Source organism: Cetorhinus maximus, chromosome 10 (genome assembly GCF_964194155.1).
Source record: "Cetorhinus maximus chromosome 10, sCetMax3.hap1.1, whole genome shotgun sequence".
NCBI classification, from domain to species: domain Eukaryota; kingdom Metazoa; phylum Chordata; class Chondrichthyes; order Lamniformes; family Cetorhinidae; genus Cetorhinus; species Cetorhinus maximus.
The window spans coordinates 4,318,363-4,345,093 of NC_135888.1; the positions used below are offsets into that span (position 1 = coordinate 4,318,363).

The window sequence follows — 26,731 nt, forward strand, 5'->3', positions numbered from 1 at the left end:
TCAGAAGTGGGGGTTGTTTGCTGATGATTGCACAATATTCATCACCATTCGCGACTCCTCGGATACTGAAGCAGCCCATGTCCACATGCAGCAAGACCTGGATAACATTCAGGCTTGGGCTGATAAGTGGCAAGTAACATGCGTGCCACACAAGGGCCAGGGGGTGACAATCTCCAACAAAAGAGAATCCAACCATCTACCTTTGACATTCAATGGCATTACAATCATTGAATCCCCCGCTATCAACATCCTGGGGGTTACCATTGATCAGAAACATGCATGCAAACATCAATACTGCAAGTTCCTCTCTAAGGCACACACCATCCCAACTGTGTCACGATTCCTTCAATGTCCCGGGATCAAAATCCTGGAACTCCTTTCCTAATAGCATTCTAGGTGTAGCTACACCACGTAGACTGCAGTAGTTCAAGGAGTTGGCTCACCACCACTTTCTCAAGGGCAATTAGAGATGGGCAATGAATGCTGACCTAGCCAGTGACACCCACATTCCGTAAAGAAATAAAAAGAAAGCAATTGTCTTTTAAAATTTCCAATATAAACAAAGGAATGATAGAAGCAGTACCATTTACTCTTTCTATCTGCCTGCCTCTCTCATGCAAAAACAAGCACAGGCAAATAGTTCTGATGCCAAAGTTTAAGGCACACGTTCCAAGTTGTTTTAAAAATAAACAAACCCATAATTACTGTCATGGCCTGAAGACAGGTGGCAGTATTTTGGGAATTACAGGTAAAGGTGTCATAGCTGCCTCTCTTCAGTTGACAGAGGGATAGCTCGGTGACAAGTCTCAACTCAAAGCCTAAGCTTTTGAAAGAGGCTGAAATCTCCAAGTAAAGCATTAACAAAGGCACTTGAAGATAATTTTAGAGCCAAGTTTAGTCACGAATATTGCAAAGTATTTTTACATCTTATGTTACAAACCTCATCAATAGAAGCGTGTCATGGGCTTGTCACAAGAAAACAAATAGTGGTTAAAAAAAAGTTACAAAAATATTTTCAGCAATTTGATGACTTAATTTTCTGCTTTCATTTGGAGAAATGTCTTACAGCTGACTGAATTCTGATTTGCTCCTGTTCCCAGGACATACATTTTGAGCCAATCAAGTGCAATGCGAAAAAAATGACACAAAGAACGATGCTGGAAGCATGACCCAGGTATTGTGACGTGACCCCGTGATGTCATACCATTTTAAATACCTTATAGAGGAGAAGAAAGAAATTAAAACTCATACAACTGCGCACATTTCCTGTCTACAAAACCTAACGTTCCTGTTGTCGGATTGTCACACGTTTGTGCCAACTGTTACCTAAAGAAATTCCTACAGCTACATTTATAATAGGAACTGCCTGTGTAAATTGTTATTTTACAATAACGTATAATTGTCAGTGGTGGTGCCATAGCATTTGGTTTTTCTTCTCAATTCTTTAGCCTTCACTGCACTAAAACTCTCATGTTCTAACAAACTCTATTTCTAAAATTGGCATTTTTAGTATTAAACTACTTTATAATATAAAACCAAAATATTAAAAAAAATAAGGATAGCAAGAATCACTTTAATATGTGGACTGAATTATATCGGCTGACCTTGGTTCAGTTAATCTGTTTCACTTCAAGGCACTTGATCTTAATCGATTCTTCATGTCTAATACCATGGGATCGATCAGAAGATCTATTTATAATAACCTTACCGCATACAGATACACAAACACAGACACATAAACACACAAGAGGTATGTCAGTCCCTGTAGAATGCAGTGAAAAGGACCTGCTTTACTCAAATTGCATGGGGCGAAATGCAGGAACCTTTGCCCATCATGTGCTACTCTGGCTTCTCCAGCTCGCAAATAAAGGACAATTTAACATGGTAAAAACTCAGTAAAACTGCCCCCAAAAACTCTATGTACTATATTGCACGTTGGATTTCAAGGATATAACATCACATATTTAAAATTACACACACACACACTGTTCCAGCTTCATTCTTGCTGTGGGTGGTATCATTTTATTCATTCAACATTTCTCCACTCCAGTCTATGAACTTTGCTAAATAATGCAATATAATTTTCCTATTCATATAACTGTATAAAAACTGACTGCAGAAAAATATATGTAAACTGAATGTCAGTAAAGGTCACCTTTGTTCAGCTACAATGTGACATACAGAGTGACCCATCAAAACCTCACAGGAAACAAACAGAAAATCACTTGGTGTAAATTTTGCCCAAAGTATCTAGTCATTATGAATATTCATCAAGGGGTAATTATTAATCTCTTTCAATTCCATCAAAGATATTTTGCCTCCGAGGGGTCACTACACTGAGACCAATGAAGGGAGTTCATTTTATTAACAAACTAGATGCACAAAATCAACAGAGGAACGCAATTTATGTAATACATAGACCTTGCATTGAAATTCCTGTGCAATTTGAGTAGCTCTATAATTCTTTACCCAAATAAATTCTCAACATTGAATTTATTAAAACCTAAATAGTCATAATTAATTTACATAATTGCACAAGATATTTCTACATTGGATCATTTAAAATTCCTCAAAGCATTTGCAAACTCTTAACAAAATTGCTATTACATTCTATTTGCTTCTGCTGAAAACCAATATATTATGCATTACTATGCACTAAACTGCTAACATCTTATTCTTAGGCCACATCAAATGTGTACCTGCCACTTAAAATTCTCATTCTTGTTTTCAAATCTCTCCATTGCTTCATTCATCTTCCAGCCCTACAACCGTGTTTCTCTAATTCTGTTCTCTTGCACATCCCCAATTTTAATTGCTCCACCATTGGACTGTGCCTTCAGCTTCCAAGTACCCAAACTCTGGAATTCCTTCCCAAAACCTCTCCGCCTCTCTACCTTTCTTTTTGCCTTCAAGATGTTCCTTGAAACCTACCTCGTTGACCTTGATCTGCACCCTAATATCTCATGTGTCAAGTGTCAAATTTTATTTTCTGACAGTCCTGTGAAGTGGCTTGAGACATTTTACTCTGTTAAAGCTTCTATATAAACGTAAGAATGAAAAAAAGCAAAGAGATCATACTGGAACTTTACAAATCACTGGTTAGGCTTCAGTTGGAGCATTGTGGACAATTCTAGACGGCGCACTTCAAAAAGATATAATGGCATTAGGAAGAGTATAGAGGGAGTTCCCTAGATGTCATCCAATGATGAGGGGCTTCAGTTATGAGGGTATGTTGGAAAAATTAGGATTGTTTTCTTCGAAACAGCAAAGGTAAGAGGCAACCTTACAGGGTTTTCAAGATAATGCCAGACTTTGATACAGTAAATAGGGAAAAGAATATTTCCTCTGCTGTGTGGGTCAATAATTCGAGGTCATATATTTAAAATCATTGAAAAAAGATCAAGAGGGCTGAGAGAGTTATTGGGCTCTGGAATACTCTACCTGAAAAGGTGATATAAGCTAATTCCATAAATAATTTTAAAAGAGACTCATACGGGTATTGAAGATGAAGAACTTGCTGGGTTAAGGGCAAAAAAGCAAGGATGAGAGATTTTTCAAAACCAGCACAGGCACGATGGATTGAATGGCCTCCTACTGTGCTTTTTTTTCTCCATTCTTTCACAGGATGTAGTCATCGCTGGCTAGGCCAACATTTATTGCCCATGCCTAATTGCCCTTGAGGTGGTGGTGGTGAGCTGCCTTCTTGAACCACTGCAGTCAATGTGGTGTAGGTACACACACAGTGCTGTTAGAGAGGGAGTTCCAGGTTTTTGTCCCAGCGACAGTGAAGGAATGGAGATGCAGTTCCAAGTCAGGACGGTTTGGAGGGAAACTTGCACGTGGTGGTGTTCCCATGCATCTGATGCCCTTGTCCTTCTAGGTGGTAGGGGTTGTAGGTTTGGAAGGTGCTGTCAACAGAGCATCGATGAATGTTAATTTATCCAACTTAAGCTTATTTTACTTCCCTGTAATTACTTCTACTATGAAAAGATTACTTTTTATTGCAGCGGGACTTGACACTCTAGGCATTTTCAGTGTCATCACCAACTGTCTGGAAAATATAACAATTTTCATAATGTTATTGGATTTTACTGTAAGGATAGGAAGTGTGTGTGTGTGGCTTAATTGAATTAGAGACAGCTGGTCTGAAGGCTTTGACGTAAGATGACAAGCTAGGTTTGAAATGTTAAATAGGTAAACATGGTTGAAGTTGTAGTATGTGAGGTGTAAAAGGAAAATTTACATTGTTTGAAATTCGCTACTCGGGTCTAAGAGGTGGTAAGGTGTTACACCTAGCCAACAGAGGCTAAGGCAAACAGTGTGTTTATTTTTCCCAAAGCTTACTGATAAAATTGGTACTATGAAAGATTTTTATTATTAGAAAAGTAGGGTTGAAAAGACATATCGAAACAATGGGATTTACATTCAGAGGGGAAAATATGTATAAAGGAGAGAAGGCTGTGTGCAAGCGAAGGCATTTTAAGATGTAACACAAGCATGAAAAGCCTCCAGCATCTAAGCCTCAAACTGCTGCCTACAAAGAACTGAAGTTAAGAAAACTCACTTTGAATTTGACTGTTCAGGGTACTGTGTAACTTTGCCTGGGTCTTTTAAAAACTATGTACTTTTACTGTTGCCTGAACGGAGGTGTAACTGGGAGTTAGGTTAACCAGGGGAGCTAGAAGTTATTATGGTAGTAATTTGTAAACTTTGTAAGCCTATGTATGGGCTTAAAATCATTTTTTATTAATAAAGGTTTAATTTAGTTTTGTAAGAAACCTATAAGACTCGGTGGTCTTATCACTACTGAATTTAAGGCACGCATCTCGAAATATATACAAATTGCAAAACAGTTGTTTCAAATGTCCCTTTGGGATTTGATCAGCTCAGCATTTACCACAGGCTGTGCACTAACAAAATTGGGGACTCGTCCAGGGTATATTTGAAATTACTGGATTGGTTTGGAGTTGGTGAATATTAAGGTTACAAGTACAAGAAACACTCTGAATTCAGGAGTTGGTGTGAGGTTTTTTCTTAAGTGGTGAGACTGCAATATGGCTTTGGCAGTTGCTAAGACTTGTCTGGGAGGTGAAGTTATAACGTTGGTTACAAAAGGTAAATAAAGCTAAGTTAATGGAATTGGGAGATAAGGTACAATTAGGGTTACCTGCAGGGGTAAGGAAATCAGACATAACTGAAGGTATAGCACAGCATTTGAAATTGGAAGGAATATCTGAGAGGCCGAGTTCTCCAAGGGGTGGTCCATTCAAATGGTCTCAAATTCAGTTGCAAATGAAAAAAATTGAGACTAGAGGCAGCAAAGAAAGGGCAGAGAAAGAAAAAGGAAAAGGAAAGGGCATTCCAAAGGGCACAGGCAGAAAGGCAGGAGGGGGAGTGAAAACAGGAGAGGGAATTAGAAATGGCGAAGTTAGAAGAGGAGGGAAGAGAAAGAGAGAGAGAGAATTCCAGCTTAAATTGCTGGCAGTTAAAAAAGAAACACCAGAAGGTGTGGAAGGACTTATTTTCAGATCAGAACCCAGTGGGGAGATGTTTAAATTTGTACAAGCTCTTCCAAAGTTTGAGGAAAAGGATGTTGAAGCATTCTTTACTTCATTTGAGAAGATAGCTAAACAGATGAAATGGCCACAGGAAAACAGGACATTCTTGTTACAATCTAGGTTGGTGGGTAGAGCACATGAGGTTTATGCTTCACTGTTAGAGAAATATTGGTGAACTATGATGTGGTTAAAAATAAAGGCTATTTTGAGTGCATATGAGCTGAAGCAGAAATTTAGGAATATGAGAAAACAGTCTGGGAAAACTTATACTGAGTTTGTTTTACTCTCCCAAAGTAATTTTGACCAGTGGGTATGGGCATTAAAGATAGAAATGACATTTGCAGATCTTAGAGAAGTAATTCTTTTGGAAGAATTTAAAGATTCAATTCCTTCGGTAGTGAGAACTCATGTGGAGGAACAAAGAGTTCAAACTGTAAGATAAGCAGCAGAGATAGCTGGTGATTATAAGTTAGTTCATAGAGCTAAACTTTTTTTCATCACCCTTTTAAATCAGAGAAGGATTGCAAGTGGGAAGGTAAAAGGATTGTGGGTAGTCAGGGAAGAAGAGTAGATGGAAATTCCCAGGAACTTTTTTCTCAGAATAAAAAAGGAAGGTGCTGAGAGTGGAAGTGACATTCGAAAATTGAAGTGTTTCCATTGTAATAAAGTGGAGCATACAAGGTCAGTGTGTTGGAAACTGCAGGGAAAATCTGTTGGAATTATAGAGGTACAGAAAAGCACTGGTAGTAGAAGTACTGTGGGTTCTGAGGTTCAGGCACAGGAAAAACCAGTAGTTTCTGTACAGGTAAAACAGGAAGAATCAGTGATAAATTAAGATGTGGGAATGTGTTCACAATTTCCCAAGCGAATTCTAAGGAGCAGGTTGCAGAAATGTTTAAAGATTTTGTGTGTGAAGGGAAAGTCTTTCCATGTGTACAGGGTGGAGTAGGTATATGTGTTAAAATTTTAAGGGACACAGAGGCTAGTCAATCCTTAATGTTGTGAGATAGTGTTTGTTCTTCAGAGGGAGTATTGCAGGAACAGGTGATAATAAATGGGGTTCATGCAGATGCTAAACTTATTCCATTGTGGAAGGTAAATTTAAAGAGTAAGTGGAAAACAGGCAAGGCGATTGTTGGGGTAGTGGGAAAATTGCCCATTGCAGGGTTTCAATTTATTCTGGGTAATGATATAGCTGGGTCACAGGTGCGGGTGATGCCTATGGTAATTGAACAGCCTATAGAAGTATTTTCAACAGAAATGTCGCAGAGAGAACATCCTGGATTGTTTGCAAATTGTATGATAACAAGATGACAGGCTCATAGGTTGAAACAAGAAGAACAGGAAGTTCAAAGGCAGAGAGAAGGCGTGGAAGTCCAATTAGGTGGCACTGTGTTTGATAAGGTTGTTCAGGAAGAAAGACTGGAAGACATTGCAATTTAACTCAAGACAATTAGAGGAATTACCAAAAGGCATTTGCAAATAAAACCTTTATATCAAATAGCTTCCTCAGAAACAGAGGCAGAATGTATTCCCGAATGTTATTACCTTAAGGGTAATGTTTTAATGAGAAAATGGAGGCCTTATCATGCTTCATCAAACGAAAGCTGGAGAGAGGTGCATCAGATTGTAATGCCATTTGGATATCGAAATGAGATTCTGAGGGAACCTCATGAAATTCCAATGGGGAGACATTTAGGAATCAGAAAAACACAGGCAAAAATACAAAAAAAATTTTATGGGCCTGGATTGCATTCAGATGTAGTCACATTCTGTAGAACATAACACATGTCAGGTGATAGGGAAACTACAAGCAGTGATTAAGCTGGCACCATTGTTTCCAATTCCAGCATTTGAAGAACCTTTTACCAGGGTCATGATTGATTGTGTAGGACCCCTCTCTAAGACTAAAAGTGGAAATCAGTACTTGCTGACAATAATGGATGTGTCTACAAGGTTTCCTGAAGGGATACCATTGGGAAATATTACAACAAAGAAAATTGTGGAAGAGTTAACTAAATCTTTTACAAGATATGGTTTACCTAAAGAAATACAATCAGATCAGTGTTCAAATTTCACGTCACAACTGTTTAAGGAAGTAATGAACAGTTAGGGGATAAAATAATTTAAGTCAACAGTTTACCATCCTGAGGCACAAGGGGCTTTGGAAAGATGGCATCAAACTTTAAAAACTATGAGGAGGGCATATAGTCAGGATTATCCATAGGATTGGGATACAGGAATTCCATTGCTATTAGGGACACTCCTAATGCATTGACTGGTTTTAGTCCTTTTGAACTAATTTATAGTCATTAGGTAAGGGGACAATTGAAATTGATTCATAAAAAATTGGTGGGTCAAAATTCAGAAACTACTATCCTGGCTTATGTATCAAGCTTCAGAGAAAGATTGGACAGAGCATGTGAGCTGGCTAGGGAACCCTTAAAGACATCACAGCAAGTGATGAAAGCAGAGGCTGACAGGAAAACTACAGCTCATAGTTTTGTTGCTGGCGAAAAAGAGCTAGTTTTGTTACCAGTGCTGGGTGGCTCCTTAAAGAACAGGTTTAGTGGGCTTTACAGGATTGAAAAGAAGCTGAGTGAAGTAAATTATTTAGTAAATATTCCAGATAGAAGAAAGAAGCAGAGGATGTGTCATGTAAAGATGCTTTAAAAAGTACTTTGACAGGGAAGAGGACCAAAAGGAGGTGTTAGTAGTGGTAGATAATGAGAAAGCGGTAAAAATGCAGTATTCTGAAATTGATTTTCCTCTAATCAAATTGGATAATGAGGGGTTACTTGAAAAATTAAAGGTAATATTGAGTTACCTTCCAGACAAGTGTCAAAGTGATTAGGAGAAGCTATTGCAGTCACACAAAGCTATTTGTGGAAATAAATTCGGGGGAGGGGGACGAAGACAAATTTAGCGAAGGCACATCCATCCTTATAGATTAAATCCGGCAAAGTTATCACTCACAAGTACAGAAAGAAATTGAATTCATGCTTCAAAATGATATCATTGAGTCTAGTTTCAGTAACTGGAGTCTGCCTATTGTGCTGGTACCGAAACCAGATGGAACACAAAGACTGTGTGGACGATCGAAAGGTGAATGCGGTGACAAAAGCGAATTCATATCCTATACCATGGTTGGAAGATTGCATTGAGAAAGTGGGACAATCGAAATTTATCACAAAGATTGACTTGTTAAAAGGATATTGGCAAGTACAGTTATAGAAAGAGCAAAGGGGATATCGGCTTTTGTGACGCCAGGTGGACTATATCAGTTTAAAGTCATTCCATTTGGTATGAAGAATGCACCTGTGACATTTCAAAGGCTGACAAACAAAGTAATTGCAGGTCTGAGTAATTGTGCTGTTTATATTGACGACTTGGTAGTTTTCAGTCAGCTGGGAGGAGCATTTACTGCATCTGGAAGAATTGTTTTGTCGATGGTGAAAAACTTGGCTAAAAGTGAATTTGCAAGAGAGCAAGTTGTGTATTTAGGCCATACCATTGGACATGTTAAGGTGGCTCCAAGAGATGCGAAAGTCAAAGCTATTGTGGATATCCCCGTGCCTACAACAAGATGAGAAGTTTTGAAATTTCTGGGCATGAGTGGGTTTTACTGGAAACTTGTGCCAAATTTTAGCATGTGGTAGCTCTATTGATTGAACTATTAAAAAAGAACAAGAAGTTTCAATGGACACTGGAGTGTCAGAAGGCATTTGAGTTTGAAAACTATTAACTACAGCGCCAGTTTTGGCCATACCCAATTACGACAAGCAATTTAAGTTGGCCATTGACGCAAGCAGTTTAGGCATCAGGGCCGTATTGTTACAAGACGACGACCCTGGAATTGAGAAGCTCATCAGGCATTTTTCCCGAAAGTTGAATGTACAACAGGGAAGGTAGTCAATGATCGAAAGTGAGACTTTGGGTCTGGTGTCAGCATTGCAACGTTTTGAAATTTATGTTGCAAACAATATGTCAGAAACAATTGTTTATCCAGACCACAATCCTTTAAAATTTCTGGACAAATTTCGAGGCAGAATTGCAAGGCTGTTCAGATGGAGTTTATTACTGCAACCATTTAATCTACAGATTGTACATGTGGCCGGACAAAATCGGTTGCAGATGCATTATCAAGATTTTGAAGCTTAAAGGAAAAACTGGACATTTAAAATGTGGACACTGAACTGGAATGTTTTCTGTTGATACCAAGGATTTGTATACATATTGTTATACATGCATCTGGTAATGTAATAGTGCAATAAGTATAGGAGATAATGTAAAATGGGTTCAGCAAATGAAACCGTCTCTTTAAATTATGATGGTTCTTTTTTTTTATTAAGGAGAAGGATGTCAGGAAAATATAATAAATTCCAAAAACATGATGAAAATTATAAGGATAGGAATAATGTGTGCTTATGTGTGGGGCTTAATTGAATTAGACAGCTGGTCTAAAGGCTTTGATGTGAGAAGACAAGCTAGGTTTGAAATGTTAAATAGGTAAACATGGTTGAAGTTGTAGTATGTGAGGTGTAAAAGGAAAATTTGCATTTTTAGATAGACCCGAGTAATGAGTTTCAAAGAGATGGTAAGATGTTACACCTAGCCAACAGAGACTAAGCCAAACAGTGTGTTTATTTTCCTCAAAGCTTACTGATAAAATTGATACTATGAAAGATTTTTATTATTAGAAAAGTAGAATTGAAAAGACATATCGAAACAATGGGGTTTACATTCAAAGGGGAAAATATGTATAAAGGAGAGTGGCTGAGTGCAAGTGAAGGCATTTTAAGATCTAACACAAGTGTGAGAAGCCTCCAGCATCAAAGCCTCAAGCTGCTGTCTACAAAGAGCTGAAGTTAAGAAAACTCACTTTGAATTCGACTGTTACTTTGCCTGGATCTTTTAAAATCTGTGTGTTTTTACAGTTGCCTTAACGGAGTTAGAATAACTAGGAAGTTATTATAATAGTAATTTGTAAACATATGTGCTTAAAATCATTTTTAAAAATTAATATAGGTTTAATTTAGTTTTGTAAGAAACACCTAAGACTCAGTGGTCTTATCACTACTGAATTCAAGGCACGCATCTTGAAATATATACAAATTGCAAAACAGTTGTTTCAAGTTTCCCTTTGGGATTTGATCAGCTCAGCATTTACAATTGGCTGTGCCATAACACCAACACCTACGATTATGGCTAGTTAGCTTGAATCCTCCACAATGCTAAGACAATGATTTTCGCATGGCTTTTCTAGCTTTGATGGAAACACTTTAGAATTATCCCACATCCCTGCATTTTGGCTGTAACCCTGTTAGCTCCTCATTCTGAAATATTCATCCAACGCCCTTTTAAAACTATGAAATCAGCTTCTACCATCTTTTCAGGTAGAGTGTCCAGATCCCAACAACTGAGTAAAAAAACTCCTGGTCACCCTCTAGATCTTTTGTCAATGATTTTGAATATATGATCTCTAGTTATTGACCCACTTGCCAGAGGGAATGTTATAGATCAGGAGATTGCTGCTCATTAGGATCAAAGTATTTCATTGCTACAGAACACAACAGCTATACTATTTTTCTGTAGCATACCAATAATAATATTTCTGTAATCTTCCATCCTGTCAAGTAAAATCGGCTGTAGTTCCCAGACAGGATTTCACAGCAACAATAAGTGTCAAACTAACTATTGAGGATTATATATAGTTTTTCAAAATGTAGCTCTGAGAGTAAAGCATCAAGTGCCACACAGGGTCAAAGTTCAGATGATATTCACAAACTATTCTTCTGAAGCATGACATTTGAACTCTTCACCAATATTTTAACAGCTCAATCCAAATGTTATTTTTAACATGAAAGGGAGGACTTTGGGAATGTATACCAAAAGATGAAATTGAAAGCTCAGTATTTAACGTTAAGTAGCTACCTTTGGTTTTCCTGTAGTTCTTAACTGAACTCTGATACTTCGAAGCAAACTAAAATTTAAAGCATGCCATAACTCAGATTCCAGGAAGTACCTGCTCATGTAAGATAAGGTATATGAATAAAATTCAGATATTAGTCTGTTTATAATGATAAGCTAAACTATCGTGTGGTCCACAGAGTCAAGACAAAACAAATTACTTTCAAATTGCATTAATGATGCTTCAGGGATAGGAATGGGGATCCGCAGCTTCTGGAGTTTATGAATTACAACAAGTGGTAGAAAGTGCAGCAGCAACACAGATGGTGAGGGGCAATAACAAATTGCAACATTCCTTACTAACTGATCTTTGTGAAATTAAGGCCAAGTTTAATCTTCAGGGGAAACATCATTAGAAGGTGAGGAATAATGGCACCATGGCACATAAGCATATTTCAGTTCACTTTTAAGTTATACAGTGTCATTACTTTTATAATTCCAATATAAATTCCTCTGTCCACATTTGTAATAGAGACTGCTCGCATAAACTTGTCACACTGTAATTGAACTCCATCATTGGTGGCTCTGTTGCAGTCCTGTGGGGGAGAAAGTGTTATTATAGCATGGCAAATTTATTTAGGCAGTTGAGAGTCTATATAAACTTGATTAAAGTAGATAATCTGTTAGAGTACTGCATGATGAATATATAAAAGAACCTAAAATGGGGGAAAATTAAAATAAATTGAAGGGAAGAAATTAAAACAAAAAAGAAATCCTAGGTTTACAAAAAACAAGGTACAGCTGGGGGTTTAGAACATTTCAAGGGTCTGTGAGGAAGTTCGGAGACTTATTCCTGGACATTTTCAGAACCTGTGGCTACCATGTTGTTGACAGTCTGGCCACAAAGCCACCAAACAACCAGACTGTGTAAGTACACTACGACAAGCTTCACTTTGGCAAGACACATTATAAATAAAGACATAGGAATTTAGCATGGGGGAAATATGATGCGATGTGATATTAGGAAGTCAGATGGTGCAGACAGGAAGTGCATGCAGATTAATCATTTTAATATTTTAGGTATAAAGATGAATGTCTGAAAATAGGATGCAAATTTAATATATCATTTCCCACACTTTCTAGATGACTTCACCTTGCATTCTCATTACCTCCTATGCAATGCAGTGCTCCCAAGCTTCTGTCAAACCATTCTGTAATCCAACCAAATATGTTTGCAACAATATCTTAAGTTCACTTGCACAATATATTCTACTGCATTGTGTGAAGAGGTGCTTAGCTTTCATATGTTCGGTTGGTACAAATGAATCAGAAATTCAGCTTACGGATAAGGATGAACATGCCCCATCAACCTCTGGTGCATATTAGTATACCATCATTATTACACAATGTTCGCATGCAAATACAGTTTAAATGTTTGTGCTCAATAATAATACATTTCAGTTTAAGACTGCCCACATAAAACAACCACACACGAAGTGCGTTGAACAGTATATAATTTTCAAGCAGTGGGCCAGATCCCTGTGATGTAAGCAGTGAGCGAGCACACCTGATTAAAGATACATTTAATCAGCTTTATTCCAATATTTGAGGCATGGTGGAAAGGTAAATCACCCTTAAGATCAACTTTTATAAATTAGGTCAATCAGTTGCTCCAAGATGAGATATCCTCCCTCTGACTTCCAATGACAGGTCACAGATAATAAGGTGAAAGCTATTGCGAAAAGCACACACCTCTAAATAACATGATGATCACAAACCCTAATCAACCAGTGGGATTTGACTCTCAATCTGAGTTACTACTCTACTATTAGAACTGTGTACCATACCCACCTGAAGCTAAGACACAACTCTTATGGAGAGAAATACAACTCAGCAACCTGATTTTTTTTCTGACCAAATAGAATAAGCCCAATTCTGTCCTCACTGTGCTATCAGAGAATTAGAGAAGTGGTTTGCAAAAGGTCTCTTCCAGTAGATGGACAATATCTGTGAATTTTGCTCCTGAAACTGTGTTTTTATTAATGTTTAAAAGTCCCAGCCTGAGAACCGACATTTTGGAAAAATCTTGGCTTTGCAATTGAGGGCCACACATTCAAACAATGAAGCAGCCAATTATTAAATTCACTCAGTTGTAAATCAAGGTTTAAGAACAAAAGTTCTTTGTCCTGTCAAGCAACATACCTCACCAAATTAAAAACTGACATCATCTTATTTGATGAAGAGCAGGATTTTTCTGGGCGTTAAGTCAGCCTAACATCTATCGTTGGGAAGATGCTAGAGTCCATTATTAAGGGAGTAGCAACAGGACATTTAGAAAAGCTTCACGTAATCAAACAGAGTCAACATGGTTTTGTGAAAGAGAAATCATGTTTGACAAATTTGCTAGAGTTCTTTGAGGATATAACAAGAAGAGTTGATAAAGGAGAATTTTCCCACCAGAAGATGTACTGTATCTGGATTTCCAGAAGGCATTCCATAAAGTGCCGCATAAAAGTTTCCTGCTCAAGATAAGAGCTCACAGTATTGAGGGTAATGTATTAGCACAGATTGAGGATTGGTTAACACACAGAAAACAGAGAGTCGGGATTAATGGGTCTTTTTCAGGTTGGAAAGATATAACTAGTGGAGTGCCACAAGGATCAGTCCCAGGGCCTCAGTTATTTACTATGTATATTAATGACTTGGAAGAGGGGGGAAGAGAGTAATGTATCCAAATTTGCTGACAATACAAAAATAGGTGGGAGGGCATGTTGCGATGAGGACATAAGGAATCTGCAAGGGGACAGGTTGAGTGAATGGGCAAAAACTTGGCAGATGGAATTTAATGTAAGAAAGTGTGAGGTCATACTTTGGTAGGAAAAAATGAAAAGGCAGACTATTATTTAAATGGAGAGAGACTCCAAAAAAAATGCAGCAGAGGGGTATCTGGATGTTCTTGTACATGAAACACAAAAAGTTAGCATGCAGGTGCAGCTAGTAATTAAAAAGGCAAATGGAATTTTGGCCTGTACTGTTAGGCGGTTGGAGTTTAAAAATAGGGAAGTCTTGTTACAACTGTACAAGGCGTTGGTGAGGCCACACCTGGAGTACTGCGTACAGTTTTGGTCCCCGTATTTAAAAAACGATATAGTGGCATTGGAGGCAGTTCAAAAGAGATTCACTAGGCTGATTGCTGGGATGAAGGGGTTGACTTATCAAGAACGGCTAAACAGGTTAGGCCTTTATTCATAAGAGTTCAGAAGAATGAAGGGTGATCTCATTGAAATGTGCAAGATTCTGAGGGGGCTTGGCTGGGTAGATGTTGAGAAGATGTTTCCACTCGTGGGGGAATCTCAAACTAGGGGATATAGTTACAGAATAAGGGGACATTTAAAACTGAGATGCAGAAGAATTTCCTCTCTCAGAGGGTAGTGAATGTCTGGAATTCTCTATCTCAAGAAAATTGTGGAGGCTAGATCACTGAAAGTATTTAAAGAGGAGGTAGACAGATTTTTAAAATATCAGGGAGTTGAGGGCTATAAGAAGCTGGCATGAAAGAGGAGTTGAGGTCAGGGGCAGATCAGCCATGATCTTATTGAATGGCGGAGCAGGCTTGAGGGGCCTAATGGCCAACTCCTGCTCCTATTTCTTATGTTCTTATAAATGTGATGGATTTGCAAGACTTCATTGGGATAGGGCAGGGGCTGCATGATGAGGGATAAGTTCTAATTTGTGCAGGATGGAGCTGGGGAGGCCAGCTACGTGACACTGAGAGAATAGCTTTGGGGTGAGGTGAAGATTAATTCAACATCTACGACGCAAAGTTTCTCGTGTGTTCAAACAGGGTGGCTTCAGTCTTGTCATGTTCAACTAAGAAATGACAACTCATCCAGGGTGACAACACAGAATCAAGGGAGGTGGTGGGAAGGTAGACCTGGGTGCCGTCTATATTTTTGGAAGCTAATCATAAGTTTGTTAGGGCATAAATTAAAACACTGCTAACCTGACACCATGGGCAGGATTTTACGCGTCGGTGAGCGGGGGCTCGCCGACGCATGGTGGCGTCGAGCGGAACTCCCGACGTCACCGCGCACCATTTAAATTTTCAGGAAGGCGGGGGCGCAGCGAAATCAGCTGTGCGCCCACTGACCTGTGAGTCAATTAAGCAATTAAAGGACCTGCCTGTCCAACCTCAAGGTTGGTGGGCAGGCCAGGAGCCCCAGCAGGAATTAGAAAAAGCATGAAACCTCATCCACCGGCGGGATGAGGTTTCATGTAGCTTTTAAAAAAGTTTAATAAAGTTTTTGGGAAAATTATGGACATGTCCCAACTCATGTGACATTGTCACGTGAGGGGACATGTTGGGGAAATTTTACATTTCTAATTTTAGGTTTTTAATATTTTGAGCTGATTTCCCTAAGGCAGCATTTAGCCTCACAGAGATGAGTGTGTTCTTTTCTGCACATGCGCGAAAGAGCGCATTCTCGACTTTGGGAATCCCCCCCCCGCCCGCACAGGGAGCGCACAGCGCTTCCGTGAAGACGTCGCACTGGACAGGCCTTAATTGGCCCACCCAATTAAAATGGCGCCACGCCTCCGATTGGGGGCGCCGATCAGAAGTGCGCCTGTGCGCACCCGCCCATCAACTTCCCCCCCAACGGGGGGAAAATTCAGCCCCATGAGTGGAACCATGTCTATTAACATGAAGGATCGGCTTACCAAAGAACACATTCTATTGTCTAGACAAACAGACAATAGGAATCATGTGAACACCTGTATCGGGGGACTTTTGCAGTTAACAATTACTAACAACTCTCAGTTATAAATTTTCAATTAACAGAACATCCCATGGATGATGTTGCTAAAGGCCAGAATGAAGCTGAGGTGTAGGATAGAATTCATAAGTATGCTGTATGGGAATGTTAAAAGCTATTACAACAAAATAATGAATTGGGACAGGTGTCTGAATTATCATGACATTTCCACCATCACAAACAGCCCTATGATACTGCAATTCCTTGTAATGTCTTAAATTTGGTGTAAGTTTAGAACCTCATGCTGTTATCCACATTCTACCCCCTATATAATGAATCAGTCTATTCAGAAATGGGGCGTGCAGTAATTATGGTTTTATTTAGTGTGTAATGTACCTTTAAGAATAATAGTTGTTAGGAAAGATCACATGATCTGTAGTGCCCATTAGGAGAATAGTGGAGCTACCTCAGCAGTTAGTGTAGAGATAGAGTTGGAGTTGAAAGCACACGTGTAGTTGCTGCTGAGTATATTGTAAATAAACTTAATGTTTCCACCCAAGAAGTGTCTGCAGATCAACTCTATCATTCATAGTACAACTCGGCCACCCTGCAACAAACTGGCAATGAGGATAAAACAGGATTGAACAGAAGAAATCAAGTTAAAAAGAAATCGGCACTGTACCTTGCCCAGTGCTTGTAAGTAGCAAGCTCCATTGGAATTGAAGAAGTTATCCCCTCTCAATTTGGGATCATTGATCCTTTTGGATCAGCCACAGGTGTTTGGTCTCAATACACAGAATGCCTCACGTTCTTTTTTCAAGTGAACAAGATTACAGGGGAAGAGAAGAGGTGAGTGATCCTCTTGAGTACTTGTGGGAGCAAAACCTGCAGTTTGATTCGAAGTTTGATGGCACCCAGTGTCCCAGATTCAAAACATTCTGATGAATTGGTGGCCCTCGTGAAGGGTCACTTTCAACACAGGCCCTCAGTAATGATGCAGAGGTTCAGGTTTAATTCGCGAAATAGCGCCCCGAGTGAGACAATTGCATGCTATGTGGCAAATTTGAAGCAGCTAACAGATCACAGTTTGGTAAGACCCCGAACATCATGCTCAGAGATTGTTTAGTGCGTGGGGTGAAGGAGGGCACTATTCAGGAAAGATTATTGTCCAAAGCTAAACTGGATTTCAAGAAGGCACTAGAGATGGCGCTGGCCATAGAAAGCACTGTAAGAGATTCACAAGCAATACAGGGTGCACAAAATGGCGCCGTCATCCATATCGGACAGGAAACCTCAGCCGAAAGTGGCGCAAAAAAGCGAGACTCTGTCGAGAAGTGGGAAACAGCCTCTGCTAGCCGAAGAATAAAGAAAAATAACTTAGCAGCGAAATCCAGGAATAATTTTAAAAGAGGTGGAAACAATTAGTCTTTTGACATTGTCAGTTGAAAAAAAAATCAAATGCTACTATTGTCACAGAAATGGACATATGATGAGGCAGTGCAAGGAAAGATTCAAGCAGGCTTATAAACAAAAGAAGCAGCTCAATGAAATCTACAAAGTAGAAGATCCTGAAACAACAAATTCTGACATTTACTCGTCGTTTGATCTGAAAGTTGGAAAGACAGAACCAATATTTGTCACAGTGAAAGTAAATGGCAAACCTGTTGAAATGGAAGTGGACACGGGAGCTCCCACTACAGCAATTGGGGAACATACCTACAGATATCTGAATAATGGTGAACATCAATTAAGTTTGGAACGAACAGCGTCCAAGCTAAAAACTTACACAGGTGAAAATATTCAAGTAAAAGGCATAAGCAGAGTAACTGCCCATTATGGAAGCCAATCGGCAAAGCTACCAGTGTTTGTATTGAGAGGCAGAGGACCAAACCTTCAACGTCGAAACTGGCTAAGGGAAATCAACCTTGGTTGGCCAATGAGGTTCCACAAGGAAGCTGGAAGCTTTCCTGTGTGAAAAAAGGTGTGTGTAAGAACTCAACAACCTGAAGAAATGCAAAGCCAAAACCTGGAAGAACAGTAGAAGGAACTCAAAGAGACTATGCTTGATGACAGAGTTCGAGACGAGGTGAACAATCTTCGAAGGGAAAAAAGAAAACCTGTTCAAAGACCTTCACACACAACAAGATTCTCTCAGGTCAAAGTTTGTACCTCTGGAGAAGTATGAAGTGAAACAGAAAAAATTCAGCACCTCTGTTAACAAACTGAAGAGTCAGTTGGCAGAGTAGACACAACAATGTTCAATTTTCCAGGAGGCAGCAAACAAATACAAAAAAGAGATGGAAGAGCTGAAGAGTCAGCTAAATGAAGTCAAAGAGGCTTTGGAAGCAAAAGTCACAGAATTTTCCAAGAAGCAGACAGATAATGAAATTTTGGGAGATTCGGCCACTGAGCTCAGACAAGTTGAGCTTGCATCTGAGAGAAGTCTGGCCAACGCTGAAGTCAAAAGGAAGACTGAGATTAAAGTCTGTGTAGAAAGAAGGCATGTAGAAAGAAGATACAGAAATACTAACAGGGCCTTAATTCTGGTAACATACGGATACACTTTCATACACAGGCCTGGCCATCAAAGCACAAATGCCAATCCCTAGTCATTTGCTTTTACAAGAAAATGATGAGCACGTCCCAGTTCCACAGGAACTTGTTTTAATGTTAAATTTCTTACATTCCTCGCCAGTATGTGCTCGACAGATCAGAGACTGGACAAATCGGGACCCAGTCCTATCTCAAGTACAAGAACAAGTGCTACATGGTTGGTCACAGGAGCCCGTATCTGATGAAATGAAACCGTACTTCAACAGAAGACATGAAATAACCAGCCAGGATGGCATCTTATTGCGGGGTGCACAAATGATAGTCCCTCTAAAGGGAAGGGAGCCATTTTTAATTGAACTACACAGTGCCCACCCAGGAATTTCCCGAATGAAGACCATAGCACGCAGCTATCTATGGTGGCCTGGGATGGATAGTGAAATAGAGAGTTTAGTAAAGCACTGTGTGCAATGTCAGCAACTGCAAAAGTTGCCAGTGACAGCTCCGTTACACCCATGGGAGTGGCCAGGTAGATCCTGGGTGCGGTTACACATTGACTACGTTGGACCTTTCCTGGGAACAGTGTTTCTGATCATTATCAATGTCCAATCAAAATGGTTGAATGTATATGAAGTGAAGTCACCAGCGTCGGGCGCTACAATTGAGAAACTACGTCAGAGTTTTGCCATTCACGGACTACCAGAAGTAGTCATTTCCGATAACGGCATGGCATTTACTAGTGCTGAGTTTCAACGGTTTATCAGCCTCAACAGTGTCACTCATGTGAAAGCTGCACCACACCACCCTTCCTCAAGCAGACTGGCCGAAAGGGCGGTTCAAACATTCAAGGCAGGCACAAAAAAGCTAACTAGTGATTCCCTAGCAAACAAGCTAGCACGTTTTCTTTTTCATTACAGGACTACCCCTCACACAACAAGAGGTGTCACACCTGCAGAGATATTGTTGATGCACCATTTCAGGACAAGATTGAGCTTAATAATGCCGAATTTAGAGGGAAAGGCAGAAAGGAGTCAGGGAAGCCAGAAAATTAGACACGGCTGGCATAGTCACGAGAGGAAATTTACCACAGGTATACGCGAAGAACTTCAGAGAAGGACCAAAGTGGTTACCAGGCAAAAAGAGTGCAGTGACTGGACCTCTATCTTACCATTTGGAGGTGGAAGGTCAAATCATCCGTAAACATGTGGACCATTTAAGGAAGAGGTTCAACCAGTGGCCATGACCAAGTCTAGGTTTCCTGTTGAGGATACTCAACCCAGGACTGAAATGTCTGATGTAGGAGTTTAGGATGCAGAACTGCAAGTGCCCACTGCAGCACCTGTTATTCAGGCAACTCCGGAAAAGGAGGTTCCTGACAAAGAATCTAAAGTTGTGGATGTGCGACATTCCACGCATGCCAGGACACCACCTGATAGACTGAACTTATAAATTCCTTACCCAGTGTAAATATTATGTTGTCTTGAAAAATATATACTTGTAAATATACGTTTAGCCAAGTTAAAGGGGGAGGACTGTAGTAATTATGGTTTTATTTAGTGTGTAACGTACCTTTAAGAATAATACTTGTTAGGAAAGATCACATGATCTGTAGTAACCAATAGGATAGTAGTGGGGATACCCCAGCAGTTGGCGTAGAGATAGAGTTGGAGTTGAAAGCACACATGTAGTGGCTGCTGAGTATATTGTAAATAAGCTTAATGTTTCCACCCAAGAAGTGTCTGCAGATCAACTCTATCATTAATAGTACAACTCGGCCACCCTACAACAGGGTGGAATCTTGAGGCGTTGGGCCTGCCAGCTGGAGAGCCGGCGAGACACCCATGCTGCCTCTTCTCGGAAATGCCTACTGAACCACACATTCATCAGGCTGGGGTAAGGCCAGCACCTCGGAGGCAGATAGCTCACCTACCTAGAACAGCCAGTCAATCAGAGGCCAGCAGTTCTTGTACTCACCAGTGTCACTGGGGAGGCTGTGGCTGCTGCAGGAAGGATAGGCACCAGAGTCCCAGGATCGCGGAGGAACCCAAGCTCCAGGTAAGTAACATAGGGCCTGGTTGGGGGGGGGGGGGGGTTCACGGAGTGGGGGTTGTGGGGAGAGAGCTGCAGGGGGGTTGGCAGCAAGGACAGTGGCGGGGGGTGGCTCTCAGTGGGTCCCCCCCTTTCTGATGTCCAGTCCCTTGAACAGCCACTGAGTGCATTTGATTGAAGGATCCAGCCCTCACCCCAAAGGTGATGATCTAGCTTTACAGTTTTACTGTTGTGCACACTGGATGGCAACAGGCCTGCCTACAGCTGGTTTAATACCAGCGGCAATGAATTGAGGCCCTTAACAGGTCATTAATTGACCACTTAAGGGTCTCAATTGGCGGCGGGGCAGGAAGGTAGACCATAGACCTTCCCGCCTTGAACTTAACTCTGGCAGAGGTGGGAAGGCAGCAGGGTTCCAGTAAGCCACCATCCCACCAAGTAAATGCCCTCCCCGGCTCCAAACTCGCCACCAGCAAGAGCACAAAATTCTGACCTGGGAGCTACGTATTAATGGTAATGCAGAGGGGATCAGGATGAACTAAACTGTGCCCAATGAATGGGCTCTGCTTAAGATGACTCCCGTACTTGTGTCAAATTCGATGAGCGGATTTGAAAGGACAAATTACTCCATTACCTCACTGACCTTTTGCCATTCCTGAATTTTCTTAGGCCTATCTGGACTTATCTATGCTTTGTAGTAGATAAAGTATAGGCATAACTAAAACTTCAAATTTATTGCTATCCTTCATGCGATGGCTATGGTTCCATTCACTTGATCAAATCACTAATTTAATTCAATGCAAATTGAATAATTTGAAATTCACAATCTCTACAAGGAAGACTGCACTACTGGGTGTCATTTAGTGCTAACATGGAGCAAATCCAATATTGAAAGGCAGTGTTTCCTGCGCAGATTTGCAGGAACATGGAAGCTACCGCACAGGCCAGTCACAAGTTTAATATAACGCGCATGAAGCAACTTAAAAATACTGTACATTGAAATGAATAGACCTGGCATAAGAAACAAATTTAAAGGGAATGTTGTTGACAGGTGGGATATATCAATGCAGATTACAAAAGGCACTCTACTGGTGTCTAGGCCAAATACCAATTTGCATATAATTAATATGATATATTTCCAGAAAACATTCAAGATGGTCAACTGTGGACCATGAGTGAATCTTTGAATTAGTCCATTTATCACAATATTTGGATGTTTTCTTATTACTTGGCCAAATCTGTTTCAATATCTAAATGTATTTCAAGTATTAACTTTCTTAAATCAAAATATCAGGCCCAGTTTTTTTCATAAAAACTTACAGCATGGAAGGAGGCCATTTGGCCCATCATGTTCCTGCCAATCTACCAGAAGCCATCCAGCCTAATTCCACGTTCCACCTCTTGGTCCGTTGCCTTGTAGGTTACAGTACTTCAAGTGCATATCCAAGTACTTTTTAAAAAAATGTTATGAGTGTTTCAGCCTCCACTATCCTTTCAGGCAGTGAGTTTCAGATCCCCACCACCCTCTGGGCAAAGTAAAATTGTCCAGTCCAGGCAACATCCTCATAAAGCTCCTCTGTACCCTACCTGGTGCAATCACATCTTTCCTATTGCCTGGGATGGTAGCCAGAACTGCATTTAATATTACAGCTGTGGCCTAACCAGTGTTTTAAACATTTCCAGCATAACTTCCTTGCTCTTTATACTCTATGCCTCAGGTAATAGAGGCCAATATCCCATATGCCTCATTGACTTTATCTATCTGTCTGGCCACCTTCACAGATCTTTGGACATGCACCCCAAGGTCCTTCTATTCCCCTATGTTTCTCTGTATTTGTTGTGTATTCCCATGCCTTGTTAGCCATCTCCAAGTGTATTACCTATCAGTTCTCTAGATTGAACTCCTTTTGGTTATACCATGGCAAACGCTAGTCCATTGACAACTTCCTGCAGCATACACCATTTTTCTTCATTATCAAGCGCACAGCCAATTTTTGTATCACCTGCAAACTTCTTAATGATACCCCCTACATTCAAGTCCAAATCCCCGATATATACCACAAAAGGCAAGGGACCTTGTTCTGAGCCCTGCGGAACCCCACTGGAAACAGCCTTCCAGTCACAAAAAACATGCATCAACCATTACCCTTTGTTTCCTATCTGTGAGCCAATTTTGGATTCAACTTGCCATTTTGCCTTGGATCCCATGGGTTTTTATTTTCGTGACTATTCTGCCATGTGGGACCTTATCCAAACTCTTGCCAAAATCCACACATACATCATCAAATGCACTACCTCATCCATCCTCCTTGTTACCTTCTGAAAAAATTCAATGTTAGTCAGATATAATCCTCCCTTAATCTGTGTCTTTCTAATTAAAAGATTTATCTTGTCCCTCAGAAATTCCCACCACCGAGGTTATGCTGACTAGCCTGTAATTACTTGGTCTAACCCTTTCTCCTTTTTTAAACAATGGTATAACGTTAGCCGGCTTCCGGTTCTCTGGCACTATCCCTATAGCCATAGAAGATTGGAAAATGATGGTCAGAGCTTCTGTTGCTACTTCTCTTGCTCCCTTTGACAGCCTAAGATACATTTCACCCAGGCTTAGGGATTTATCCACTTTCAAAGATGTTAAATCCCTTAATATTTCCTCTCTATGTTAATTTCATCTCATATTTCACATTCCTCCCTGATTCCAATGTCTGCATTGTCCACCACTTTTCTGAAAATGGATGCAAAGTATTCATTAAGAACCATACCCAATCTTCCGCCTCCACACTGGTTACTCTTACAGTCCCTAATATGCCCTACTCTTTATTTAGTTATCCTCTTGATCTTTACGTATTTATATTTAAAACATGGGTTTTCCTTGCCAATATTTTTTCATGTCCTCTCTTTACTTTCTCAATTTCCTTTTCAACATCATCCCTACACTTCTTATACTCCTCTAGGTTTTCTGCAGTATTGATCCCTTGGTATCTGTCATAGGCTTCCTTTTTTCTTTTATCCCCTCCTTTTAAACCCCTTGATATCTAGGGGGCTCTGGGTTTGTTAGTTCCACTCTTTTTCTTTAAGGGAACATACTTAGTCTGAACCCTCACTATCTCTTCCTTGAATGCCTGCCACTGATCTGGTAATGATTTACTTTCAAGTAGTTGTTTTCAGTCCACTTTAGCGAAAGCTCATCTCAGTTTAGTAAAATCAGCTTTTCCCTAATTGAAAACTTTCAACGCCTGGTGGTCTAACATTGTCCTTTTCTGTTCTGTTCTTCAGGTCACCCCATTTGGCCTCATTTGATGATCCTTCTATTATATCATCATAGCTGTAATTGTTTCTTTAATCAATGTTGCGGCCCCTTTTTTTTTAACCCCCTTCCACTCAGCTGAAAACCTTTAACCAGGAATGCTGAGCTGCCATTCCTGCCCTTCTTTCAGCCAAGTCTCAGTATCAGCTATAATATCAAAACCCCATGTGAATCGGTGGTCTCAGATCATCTGCCTTGTTCCTTAGATTTATTGCGTTGTGGCATACTGCATAACATTTAGTACTGTCAACTTCCTTGTCTGTTTTCTAGCCTTTGTTTCCTCTGCATCTCAAATATGTTCACTAATCATCTGCCCTCCATTTCCAACTTTTCTTTTCTCTCTTCTGAATCTATTTTTAGGTTCTCATCACCCTGCCAAGCTACTTTAAATAATCCTCCACAGCACTTGCAAAAACCCCTGCAAGGGTATTGGTCTCAGCCCTGTTGAGGTACAACCTTGTACAGATAACACCTCCCCAGAAGTGGTCTAATGTCTCAGGACCCTAATGCCCTCCCTCCTGCATCATCTCTCCAGCCATTCATCAGCTTTATCTCTCTATTTCTGTGCTCATTAGCACGTGGCACCAGGAATAATTCGGAGATTATTACATTTGAGGTCCTGCTTTTCAATCTTTCTCCTAGCTCCCTAAACTCTATCTACAGAACCTCAATCCTCCTTCTGCCTATGTCACTGGTGCCAATATGGACCACGACCTGTAACTGCTCACCCTTCCTCCTTAGAATGTCTATAGTTGCTCAGCAACATCCTTGACCCTGGCACCAAGGAGTCAACATATTATCCTGCAGTCATGTCTGAACCATAAAAGCGTCGGTCTGTTCCTCTCACTATCAAATCCCTGACCACTATTGCTCATCCACTCTTCTTCCTCCCCCACTCCATGCAGTGGAGTCACCCATGGTACTGTGGACTTGGGTCTTGCTGCACTTTCCAGAAGAGCCATAATTCTCACTAGGATTCTGGTTGGAGTGCAAGATGCACTCATGAGATCCCTGCCTGCCAGGTCCTCCTTGATTTTCTGGCGGCTTCCCATTTCCTCTCTGCCTGCACAAGTTTAAGCTACAAGGCGATCATCTCCAGAAATCCGCTATCCATAAAACTCTCAAGCTTGTGAAGCTCCGTAGTGACTCCAGCCGGCACTCAAGCTCCAAAACCCAGAACTCAAGCTGCTCTAGCTGGAGACACTTCCTGCATTTGGTCATCCAGGCCACAAGAAGCATCCAGGATTTCCCACATGACACAGCATGTGTGTTTCACGGGGCTGGGGTGCCCTGCCCTGCCTTTACTCTCTAGACTATTCACTAGAAACATTTATCGGCTATTCATCAATCAGCTCCTTCCCAGGTAATGATGTCACTAGAGCCGTTTGTCCAGATGTTGCTTTTGTAGTTGGTGATTTCATTGGAAGGTCTCTCCCTCATTTTAACTCCTCGATCCCTACACTCACTGTCTGCCCAAAGCTGCTGCCACTGCAGCTGCCAGTGAGTCTCTGAGCTTCCTCTCTCCACCACCTTAACCCCTCGGTCACTGCGCTCAGTCTCCACCCATGTTCACTGCCACTGCTGGTGAGTCAGCAATGTTTATTCAACAGGTTTTCTTCTCCTTTGTACACCATGTGGCACAAAATCTTCTTTAGAAAACAAATTTACAAATTTGCAATGCACAGATAATACACAATAAATCTGCCCCCCACGCCACCCACTATCCCAGAGTGTTCATAAAAGAGGACACCATCTCACCTATGCTATAATTGGGTCTAGGAGTTGTCAGTCTCTTCTTTAGGAATCTTCCCTTGAAACAAAACATGAATGATGCAAAGCGGTAGTCTGATTGAAGGTGTGACTTGTGACCATCATTTACAGGAAAAGTCTGTTTATAGTGATGTATATTTGGAACCATTAGGCTATTCAACCAGATTGATAATCTGTAATATAATCATTCTTAAGATGAATGGCAAAGACAATAATGTAAGAAAGATTTACTCAAACTCATTCAACAGATTCAGTATGGCTGATGTTACAGGACAAAGAAATAACTGCAGTAAGTTAAATGTGGACTATATTTTATTTACTTTCACGTTTTTCTTTAAGATGAAATGATGTTATTCTAACTGATAAAACCTTGTACCCTTGTGTATTCCACAAAGCATTAGTATATTTACAGAGGGGAGAGCTATCATTTTCTAAACAATGAATTCTTAGAAATTGCATTTGCAGATACCTTATGTTTGTGAGCTACTAATGTGACTGATTTAATTCACATTTGATCAATTTTAAGTTACCTTATTTAAAAACCTTTTGGTTGAGAATCTAATGCCCAACTTCCCTTTGTTCTAATGTAAAGTATTAGGAAATTCAGCTAGGGAAAAATAATTGAAACACATGAACATCACTTAATTGATCGCACTCTTTAAACACTGAAAACGGTAACCATTACTGAAAGTCTGAAGCAAAAATAAATGCTACCATAGCATCTTACAGCTTTGTGCAATTTTTCATAACTAACATGCAACCGTTCTTACAAAGATTAGATGTCGAATGGTATGCAAAAGCTCATGCTTTTGCCAATTTTCCAATCGATACTA

The 26,731-nt window shown here is 40.2% G+C and overlaps 1 protein-coding gene and 1 long non-coding RNA gene across 13 annotated transcripts in view; one reads left to right on the forward strand and one right to left on the reverse strand.

Moving 5' to 3' along the window:
• Window positions 1-26,731, reverse strand: part of LOC144685412 (DENN domain-containing protein 1A-like) — a 604,549-nt gene that overhangs the window by 247,889 nt on the left and 329,929 nt on the right. The window lies entirely within an intron of this gene.
• LOC144685415 (uncharacterized) overlaps window positions 1-26,731 on the forward strand; it is a 65,237-nt gene that overhangs the window by 12,265 nt on the left and 26,241 nt on the right. The window contains exon 2 of the long non-coding RNA XR_013577722.1: window positions 1,101-1,174. This is a non-coding gene — a long non-coding RNA (uncharacterized LOC144685415). The remainder of the gene's footprint in view (window positions 1-1,100; window positions 1,175-26,731) is intronic.